Raw genomic sequence first — 11,516 nt, 5'->3', positions numbered from 1 at the left:
CTCGATGATAGCCACACCCATGACGAAACCGCTTGAGAAAGATGTCAAGTTTGAATGGACGGAAAAGTGTCGAAAAGTTTTGACCAATTGAAAACTCATTTGACTCGAAGCTCCAAGACTAGTACAGCCGAATCGGCAAAGAGTTTGTCATCTATAGTGACGCCTCCCTACTTGGGTTAGGTTGCGTATTGATGCAAGAAGGTCGAGTTGTGGCCTATCGTCGAGACAATTAAAGCCACATGAGAAAAATTATCCGACCCATGATCTCGAATTGGTCGCCATCGTATTCGCCTTAAAGATATGGCGACATTACTTATTTGGTGAGAAGTGCCATGTGTATTCGGATCACAAAAGTCTCAAATATTTGATGACTCAAAGAGACTTAAATCTGCGACAAAGACGTTGGCTCGAGTGTTAAAGGATTATGAGCTGGTCATTGACTATCACCGGAAAGGCTAATGTGGTTGCGGATGCCTTAAGCGAAATCCTTTGTTTGCTTTCTGACGATGAATGTACACTTGTCTATCCTACCCGACAATGTGTTAGTAGCGAATTAAAGGCCAAACCATTGTTGACTCATCAAATTCGTGAAGCTCGGAAAATTGATGAGGAGTTGCGTGCAAAAGCGGGTGAGTGTGTTACGAACAAGGAATCGGAGTTTCAAATTGATGATGACGATTGTTTGAGGTTCGAAGTCGTTTGTGTGTTCCAAAGAATTGAACTTATTTCGATAATTCGAAGCGAAGCTCATTGTAGCCGAATGGCAATCCACCCGGGAGTCGAAGATGTACAATGAGTTGAAACGTCGGTTTTGGTGGCATGGTATGAAACGAGACATCTCGACTTTGTTGCAAGATGTTTAATATGTCAACAAGTGAAAGCGGAGCATCAAGTGCCTTGAGGTTACTTGGTGATCACGATACCCGAGTGGAAATGGGATCGAGTCACAATGGACTTTGTGTCCGGATGCCGTTGTCAACAAGTAAGAAGGATGCAATTTGGGTTATTATTGATAGACCGACTAAGTCGGCTCACTTTATCCCCGTATGCGTATGGATTTTCATTGGATAAACTAGCTGAATTGTACGTTTCTCGAGTTGTGAGATTACACGGGTACCGATTTACATTGTGTCGGATAGAGATCCGAGGTTCACCTCGCGATTTTGGAAGAAATTACAAGAAGCATTGGGCACCAAGTTGCATTTCAAGACCGCCTTTCACCCCAAACCGATGGTCAATCCGAGCGTATAATTCGAGATACTTGAGGATATGTTGAGATGTTGCATCCTCGAGTTCGATGGTTCGTGGGAGCGGTACCTACCTTTGATTGAATTCGCACAACAATAGTTTTCAATCAAGTATTAAGATGGCGCCTTACGAGGCTTTATGCGGGCGTAAATGCCGTACACCATTGTTTTGGACCGAGCTCGGTGAGAACAAAATTTTTGGAGTGGATTTGATTAAAGATGCTGAATGAAAGTAAAAGTAATCCGTGAAAATCGAAGATAGCCTCCGATCGTCGAAATCGTATGCGGATTTGAAACGAAAGGACATTGAGTATCGGTGGGAGATAAAGTGTTTCTTAAAGTTTCGCCGTGGAAAAGATACTCAGATTCGGCCGTAAGGGCAAGTTGAGCCGAGATTCATTGGGCCGTCTGAAATCTCCGAACGAGTTGGCCCGATTCGCGTATCGTTTGATCTTGCCCCTGAACTTGGAAAGATTCACAACGTCTTCCATGTTTCAATGCTTGACGCTATAGATCTGATCCGTCGCACGTAATTAGTCCATCGAGGTTGAAATTCAAGCCGATATGAGTTATGAAGAAGAACCGATTCGTATCCTAGCTCGTGAAATGAAAGAGTTGCGAAACAAAAGGGTTCCGCTAGTGAAAGTGTTATGGCTCAAACACGGGATAGAAGAAGCTACTTGGGAACCCGAGAACTCTATGAAAGAGCAATATCCAAACCTATTTACGGTAAGATTTTCGGGACGAAAATTTCTAAAGTGGGGAGAGTTGTGATGACCTTAAAAGCGACCCTAGTCGAAATGTGGTTTGGGACCACAAAACCAAGGCATAAAAATAATTTAATATTTATTTTATTGCCTATAATGTGTGTTAACTCATGTGTGATATTTTTATGCTTTGATTTAGAATTATAGATGTGAATTTCACTAGAAAGGACCTAGTAATAAACTTTGAAAGTATGAGGGAAATGTGTGATGACTAATTAAAGGATGCATGCAAAACAATGGACTTGCATGTCAAATTTCCCCCATAGCTAGTGGCCGCCATGACAAGGATTTATGGGCAAAAATCATGTCATGAAACATGTTTGGTAAATGGGTTATGATGGAAAGAATAAAATAAGGGTTATGGAATAAACAATTAATGTTAGTAGATGAGAAACAAAAAAAAAAAAGTGTCCATCTTCCTCCATAGCTTGGCGAATGTCCTAAAGGAAGAAAGAAAAATTTTGTTCATCTCTTTTCACTCTCTTGTTGGCCGAAAATACTAAGGTTAAGGAAGGAGTTTTGCTTCATACTTGGTTTGGAAGAGGATTAGGAAGAGGTTGGCTAAACTTGCATCAAGATTAAGGTATGTTTGAGGTTCATGTATGTTTTAGTTGCTAGCTTAATGTTCTTGTTAGCCCATGGTTCAAATCCTTGTTATGTCATGGGAATGAAATTCGCCAAAGTGAATGTGGTGTTAATGCCATTGCATGTTAAATAACAAGCTTGAAAGTGATACATGTGATGGAGGATTGAAGATTCTTAGATTTTCTTTTAGCATTTTTTTTGAATGAGACACTAAGTTCTTTGTTTCACCATGACCAAATTGAAATGGTGTGGTGTTGTGGTATTCGGCCATGATATATCCATAAGTATAATTCATGCATGTTGCATGGTAAGTAAGATTTAAGCTTTGGAAATGTGTATATATTTGGATATAAGCCACTTGAGAATTCGGCCCTTGCACCTACATGAATATATGTTTGCACATGATGGATTGGTATGACATATATACTAATTCAAAGTGTATATTCGCTTGTGATGATGTGTTGATTATGAAGTAAATAAGAGATGTGCAATGAATTACGATATGTAATGTGTTAGTAGTAAAATGTATGCTGTTTTTTGTGTGGTATTAAGTGTATATTCGGCCACATGAGGGTAATTAGTGTGCATGCATTCGGTTTGAGGCAAGCATATTGATGCCTATTCTTGGCTTAGAAAATTCGCTAAGAGGAATATTAACTAATGTGTTGAGTTCGATTTATGATTTCGTACATATACAACTTTGATGCCTAATGTATATAAGGGCCAAGTACTTTGAACTTCACGTTGATGTTTGAATGTATTGAATTGCTTGTTGTGATGTAAAATGTGCATGATCATTGTGTATTTGAGCTAAAGGATGGCCATATGACCATTTACACTCCTTGTCATATTCGGCCATAAGCTATCATGATGAGATTTTAATAAGTTAAATTTGTGTAAATTAGCTCAAGAGCAAAGGGAGCTAAATCCGATAAAGGGAAGGAAAAAGTAGTTGAATAGCCGTCGAAATCGCTCGACAACATCCAAGGTAAGTCTTGAGTGATGACCCTACTTGAATTATATCAAAATTATGCTCCTTGTTTGTGTGGCCATTGAGCCGAAATAGTAAAGGTTGATAGATATTTTGTGTTAGAGCTTTAGTAACGAAAATGAACTATGGACGTGTCTTGAATATTGATATATATGTAAGTGAACATTGGAAATATATCGGGCTAAGGCCGAAGGCATTCGTCTTGAGTTGATATATCCGGGCTAAGACCGAAGGCATTAAATGCGAGTTGATATATCCGGGCTAAGACCGAAGGCATTCGTGCGAGTTGATATATCCGGGCTAAGACCGAAGGCCTTTGTGCAAGTCACCAAATCCGGGTTATGACCGAAGGCAATCGTCTTGAGTCGCTATATCCGGTTAAATCCGAAAGTATGTGATTCGAAGTGAGCAATCTTGCTGTGAAAATTTCAGCTTATACACTTGTGAAAATTCCAGCAATGAGGTATGTTTGTATGTGCTTGTACTAATTGAATTCTTACAAGTAAGTATCGCTAAGTTGATAAACGAGCTACCGGCCTTGGGCTAAGTTGTTCTTTTGTGTATGAACATAAGGGTCGGTGATGTGAAATAAGTATGAGTATGGGAATGTGAATTAGTAAAGTGGTTTAATTAGCCATGTGAATAAAATACCTTAGTCAAAGCTGATTTCATTGCTTGAGACTTACTAAGCATTAAAATGCTTACCCGTTGCTTTGGCTCTCTGTTTTATAGGTTTCGCTCGTTAGCTATCGGATTCGGGATCAAAGAAGTCAAGTCATCCACACTATCGAAGCCCCATTTTGGTACAAATTTTGGTTGAACTTTGAAATGGCATGTATAGGACCATCCTTTGTTGAAGGTCATGTACCTTCGGTTTGTGTAAACTTGAATAGCCATGCGAAAATGGCTTATATACGTTTTAGCATAGAACTATAATCGTTTGTATGTTGACCCTTATGAGGTATGGAATTATTTTGAAACGATTAGCCATTGGAATGGTTAATCATGATCACGCTTTGTGCTATGTATGTAAGAAGGGCCAATTGAATCATGGAAAGTATGAAATAGGTAAAGCCTACTTAAGGCAGATGCTGACAGCAGCAGTGACGTGGATGTGAAAAATCACTAAAAATAGTAGGAATGGTATTAAATAGCAAATAAATTATGTAAGTGTACCTTGATGAATCTACTTTCATATGGAAGAAACGAAATGGTCATATGAGTTATAAGTTAACAGATTTTAAAGTTCTTGTGAAATAGGGCCAGAACGGTTTCTGGATCCCTGTTCCAACTTTGGAAAATCATTGTAAATTAACCAGAGATAATTAGGAGTCATTCCATATATGTGTAGATTCCTCTCTGAGTCTAGTTTCTATAGAAATAAACGGCATTAGTATTGAAGCCCTGTACAGGGAGATATCCAATTCGTAACGCACAAAGGTCAGTGTAGTCGATCCCTACAACAGGCGAGACTTTAACTAATAAACTGTACTAATTGGCTCGACCAAAATTCTAGAAAAAATATGTAGATGGACATATGAGTCTAGTTTCAGGAAAAATTTACGGAACTGATTTTCGAGTTGTAAAACTCAAGTTATGAATTTTAGAGCGACTAGTACTCAGATTGGCAGCTTGTCTGAAAATTGTCAATAAGTGGGTTGAAGTCTGTTAACACCTCGCGTTCGACTCCGGCGACGGTCTCGGGTTCGGGGTGTTACACGAGAAATGGCTTAATTATGATGCTAATATTGTGTATATTTGGTTATGTATTGAGCTCATTTTGGGAAGTATGATTCATGGTTTATATGTATGGTGTAATTGGTTATATGATTTGGGTTGAGCATTGAGGTGAAATATTGGATATATTTTTTACTTATGCTTCATATTCCTATAGGGAAAATAATGAGTATAACATTGATGATGCATTAGTTATTTGAATACTATTTGAAAAGGAAAATAATGTGATATGTTTAGAGATATATATAAATGTATATGGCCAAGTGAAATAGTCATTTTGGTATGTTCATAGTTGGGAATTTGGTAATGTTTAGTATGTGAATTTAATATGCTTTGAGATAGAGAATGAGCATGAAATTGATTGATGATATTATGGATTGATTGATACATGTTTGGAGTTGAATTTGGCTGAAAATGCTGCATATATGATGCTTGATTTTGGAATTGTAGGGATGACCCAAATGGAAGGGACATTGGCCTTGTAAATGGCCTATTTTTGTCCACATGGGCAGAGACACGGGTGTGTGTCTCTGCCATGTTGCTCGAGGGCCATTTCGAAATGAGTCTTGGTAAACCACACAGTCACGCACACACAGGCGTGTGTCATGCCGTGTGGCCAAGTCAGTTTCAACCATGGGCTAGACACATGGGCGTGTGTCTTGTGGCCGTGTGGACAAGTCAATATGTATGCCCTGTTTTGCCACGGCCTAGACACACGGGCATGTCAAATGCCGTGTAAGGCATACGATCTGATTACATGGGCGTGTGACCTTTGTAACTTAGAAAAATTGTTAAGTTTTGAAAAAATTTTGTATGTGTTTGGTTTAGTCCCGACCTCTTCCTAATGCATGTTTATGGTCTCATTGACCTAAGAAATGGACTTAATGTTGATGTTTGACTATGATATGACGATGCATGACTTTTGATTGTGAAATGATTGCGAAATGTTCCGATATGTCTGGTAATGCCTCTAACCCTAGTCTGGCGGTGGATACATATAAGCTTACAGAGCTTAGTAAGAACATAGTAAATCTTTTTACTTAACATATGCAATTAGGGGTCCTAAAGTACAAACTGGGGCAAGTATGTGCAATCAGGGTACTGAAGTACAAAAAGGGGCACAATGTGCAATCAGGGGTACTGAAGTACAAACAGGGGCACCTGAGTGCAATCAGGGGTATTGAAGTACAACCAGGGGCACGTGTGTGCAATCAAGGGTACCGAAGTACAAACAAGGGCACGTATATGCAATTCAGGTATAATTAACATAAGTATTTAATTACATAGCTATAAGATGATAATATATATGGGAATTCAGTTATACATTTAAATACTACGAACTTACTTTGACAACTAGGATGAAGAAATATGATCGAGCTAATCCGTGACTTTTGCCTTCCCTCGATTTAGGTCCAGCTAAGATTTATCTTGATTTAAAAAAGAAATTTTAATCTATTTAATACACATTATTCAATTTAATCCAAAATTCATACTTTTACAAATTTCCATTTTTGCCCCTAACATTTTAACTTATTTACAATTTAGTCTTTAAGCTCATAAATGGAAATTTATGCAATTTCATCCCTAACCCATGCTAGTCGAATTTACTGTGAACACATATCAACTCATACAAATCATTATTTCACAATTTCACCATATACTTTTACTATTTTTATAAATAAGTCCCTAAATGATAATTTCATCGAAAATCACTTTACAAAAGTTCTTTATTTAACAACAAGGACTCATTTTCTTTAAAAAAATTCATAAATCAAGAAAAAACATTCATGGAAAAATGCTAGACCTTTAACAGTTTTGCAAATTAGTCCCTGAGCTAGCTAGATAAGCCACAACGATCCTGAAAACCTAAAAATCATTAAAAACGGGATCAAAACACGTACCATGCAAGCTAGCAAAATAATCAAAGCTTCGAACCCTATCCATGGATTTTTCCTTCATCTATTTTCAGTGGAAGAAACTAATTTTGGAAGATGACACGTTGTTTGTTTAATTTTTTACTTTAACTTATTTTACTAATTTACAAATTTAACCTTTACTTAACACCAAAATTTCATTAATACCAAGCCATATACATCCACTAACATCATTAATGGACTAATTACCATTTAATTCCTTTAACTTTAAATTTTCATGGCTAATAGATACTTCTAACTACTAGAACTCCACTTTTGCACCATTTTTAATTTAGTCCTTTTCACTTAATTAAGCATGCAAACGTCAAAATTTCTTAACAAAATTTTTATACAACACTAATAACACACCATAGACATTAAAATAAAAATAAAATAAATATTTTCATGTCAGATTTATGGTCCCAAAACCACTATTTTGATTTCACTAAAAACGAACTATTACACATTGACTAAGCTTGAGGATAAAATAAGCCAATTGATGAGCATGATGGGCGATATGAAAAGACAAATTGGCTTAGGCACTCTCAATAATACGGGAGATAATCCACAGAGGAAAGGTAAAGAGCATGTGAAAGCTACAACACTTGGATCAGGTAAGGTACTAAGTAGCCCAGAAATACCTACTCTAAAGGTAATTATGGATGAAACTAATGAACCTCGAGACAATTCCCTAGAATTAGAAGACGGACCTAAACCAGAAGAGGAGAATGCACCGGCAACTAAGACAAGAAAAGAGACATCTAAAGATACCGAAATCACGAAGGTTTCATTTCCATCAAGATTAGAAGAAAGAAAAAAGCCGGATGAGGATGAATCTATAAGTTCTTTGAATTTATTTAAAACCTTAAATGTTAACCTACCTTTAATCGAGCTAATTGAGAAGGTTTCCAAATATGATAAATTTTTAAAGGAGATGATGGCAAGGCGTAAGAAAATCAAGGTATGAGAACAAGTTAATTTAAGTGCTTCATGTAGTATGATTATTTCGAGACAAGTACCTCGAAAGTTGAAAGACCTGAGAAGCATTACTATTCTTATAGAAATAGGGAGCATTCATCTTAATATAGCTCTATGCGATTTAGGAGCTAGTATCAATTTCATGCCTTTATCAATTTTGAAAAACTCAGGTTAGAGAATCTTAAAACAACTCAAATAACATTAAAATTAGCTGACAGGTCTTTGGTGCATCGAAGGGAGTACTAGAAGATGTGATAGTCAAGGTGCGAAGTTTTATTATTCTAGTAGATTTTCCAATACTTGATTTTGAGAAAGATCAGGAGATATTGATCTTACTAGGAAAACCTTTCCTGGCCACTTCTAGATCCACCATTGATTTAGAGAAAAAAGAGCTAACTATGAAAATTAATGGTGAGACCGAAATCTTCAAATGTTATTATCAATAGAATGTCGAAAACCGGAGGATATTAGGGGAGAATCACAAAAAATTATTCATCTCTAACGTTCTCAAGTCAAGGGAAATGCTTTTTATTATGAATGCTGAAAGAATAAACAAGTTCAAAGAATGTGTAACACCCTAAACCTGGCCTAGACGTTACGACCAAATCTGGCGTGTCACATTGAAGCGTTATTAAAGAAGTCATGTTTTATCTAAAATCTTTCTTAGTGTTTAAAGAACATTTTTGTTTTAAATTAAAGTGAATGGAAGCTGCGCACCAGGTAGGATTCAAGAAAAGAGGAGGTGAGTCAATTAGACTGCTTAAGTACCTAGCTCTACCATGATCCAATCCTAGACATGCACACATCCATTGCCACACTTTAAGCTTATTACTTGTCCACGAACAACAAATTAAGTTTAAGTCTATTTAAAATATTTATTTCCTTTGAAAACATTTACGTTGCGGAAGCTTTGCTTGGTTATTGTGATATTTTGAAAATAAGTAACTTTTATAAAACTAGCCCTAGAGCTAACCAATTCTAAGGAATCAATTTAAGTGATGTGAATCTCAAGTTGAAAACGATTTAAGTAATTTAAAAACCCAAAATAAAAATAATAGAGCGGCCTTATTACAACTTTAACCAAAATAGAAATAATCAAAAATAAACGCGAGATTTAAAAGGAAGCTAATTGAAACTTATTTAAAAAACCAGAAATTTAATCTTCGTGGCCCTCTGAATCTCCTTGACTCCAAGTCCACCAACTAGGGCTCACTGCAAGGATGGAAGAGAAAGGGGTGAGTTTGGAAAACTCAGTGTGTATGGAAAACCCATCCAAAGCCCAAGTCAGCTCAAGCCCATTGGGCCTAAACCCTATTCAGATAATAGCGGTCTTGGTCAAGCCCTTTTCGAATCTGATGGCGGGCCTTAGTCCCTTTTCAGATAACAGTATAGCCCATAGGCCCATTCCAGAATAGAATAGACAAATTTGTGTATGCAAGCCCAACCCAGCCTATAACCAACCACTACACTCCACACGTACCAGCCCTACACTCCATTTGGGGAATAGCTCAACCCCTCCAGCCCTACACTCCACGATTCTGCGACATTCTTTGCTCAGATATCGATAAGTTGAGGCAAAGCCTCCGATCGTGGACAAGCCACTTTCAGTACTTCCTCCATCAATAACCCAGTCCATGTATCGATGATAATAACATGGCATGCGATAAATAATGTGACAGTCAAACATGCATTCAGGTAAACCTTAACCCTAGGGGTATATCAGTAATTTTGTTCATAGGGGTAAATCTGTAAATTTTCCACTTATAAAGGTATTTCGATAATTTTATCGGTTTAAGGACTCTTACGAATATTCTTGTCCTTACTAGCCCATTTGTCATCGCAATAATTTATTTGTCTCAATTTCACAATTTTAGCCATTGGGCCTAAAACCCTAATGGGCCCTTGGTGTCCACTAGCAATTTAAGCCCATTTAATTCAAGTTTTATGACCGGTTCTTGGTTTAAGCGATTTAGATTCTCTGATCTAACAGAACATACTTATTGCCTATTTTCTTATTATTTTACCCGTATGGGCCCGTAAGCCCATTGGGCCCAGTTTTAGCCTATCGAGGCCCAATTACCGAAGTGCACGAGATTTCACACACGACTAACTTACCACTTTGCGATTTCAGATCTAATGATTTCTAAACATCTTGTGCGCACTCACACACTCACAAGCCCACGAAATGCCAGATTTTTTGCATTTCGGCTTTTGCCGATTTAAACTATGAGGGGGTGTTCGATACACACCTGTTTTGCGACGAGTACTACTAAGATCCCTTACGATGTCCTACAATTGATTACCATAATTCTTAGATTGCAAACCACAACAACCAATCCCAATATTCACCTACCCATATTCGAACCATACCCCTTAAGCCTTTAGAATCTTACCTTTTTGCCGAAAACCGATAACTAGATCTAAGTCTAGTTGTTCCAAAGATCCAAGCCTTCGATCCAATCTCTAGAAGACACTAATCACCAAAAGAAATCGTCAGTTAAAGACCGTTAAAGCCCTATGCCCAAATCGACAGCCTCCCCAGATTTTAGAGACTTCGGCTTTTCTAAATTGTAAAATAAGACTAGATCTAAGGTGATGAGCACTTACCACTTATTCCTCTTTGATTTCTACGTAGATCTGATACAGATCTATCCTCTAAATGATAGTAGAACTTGAATCCAGGAGATCTGAAGTTTCGGCTATAAGGCCCTAAATCTATGGTATTTCGACTTTTTAAGTGATGAAGAAGATGACGATTTGAGGATATAACTTTGAAATAATGTTGCCGACAGATACTAAGGGTTTAGAGAAGATGAAATTTGATCAAAAAGAACAAAAATAACTGAAGGATTTTGGCTTGGAATAATCGGCACAAGAAGTGAGTTTTCGGGATTTCGGCTTTTATGGTAATCGGCTATGGAGGTTTTGTGCAGGATGGGATCGACAGAGAAGGTGAGTAAGGTGGTCAAAATGTTTCGAATAGAAGAAAAAGCAAAAAGGAAGAAAGAAAATGGAGGAAAAAGAGAGGAAGAAGAACTCGGCACCAAGGAGAAGGAATTTGCGTTTTCGGCTTTTGTGAGAACTCAGAAAGGATGAATGTGACAGCCCAAAATTGACCCTAGTCGGAAGGTGGTCTCGGGACCACAAAACCGAGGCATAAAAATAATTAAAAATTTATTTTGATGCCTATAATATGTGTGTGCTCATGTATGACATTTTATGATGATTGATTTAGTGTTATAAGGGTGAATTCCACAAGAAAGGACTTAGTAATGAACTTTGAAAGTATGATAGGAAA

Source organism: Gossypium arboreum, chromosome 13, assembly GCF_025698485.1.
Source record: "Gossypium arboreum isolate Shixiya-1 chromosome 13, ASM2569848v2, whole genome shotgun sequence".
Taxonomy (NCBI): Eukaryota; Viridiplantae; Streptophyta; class Magnoliopsida; order Malvales; family Malvaceae; genus Gossypium; species Gossypium arboreum.
This window is presented reverse-complemented; position numbering follows the sequence as displayed.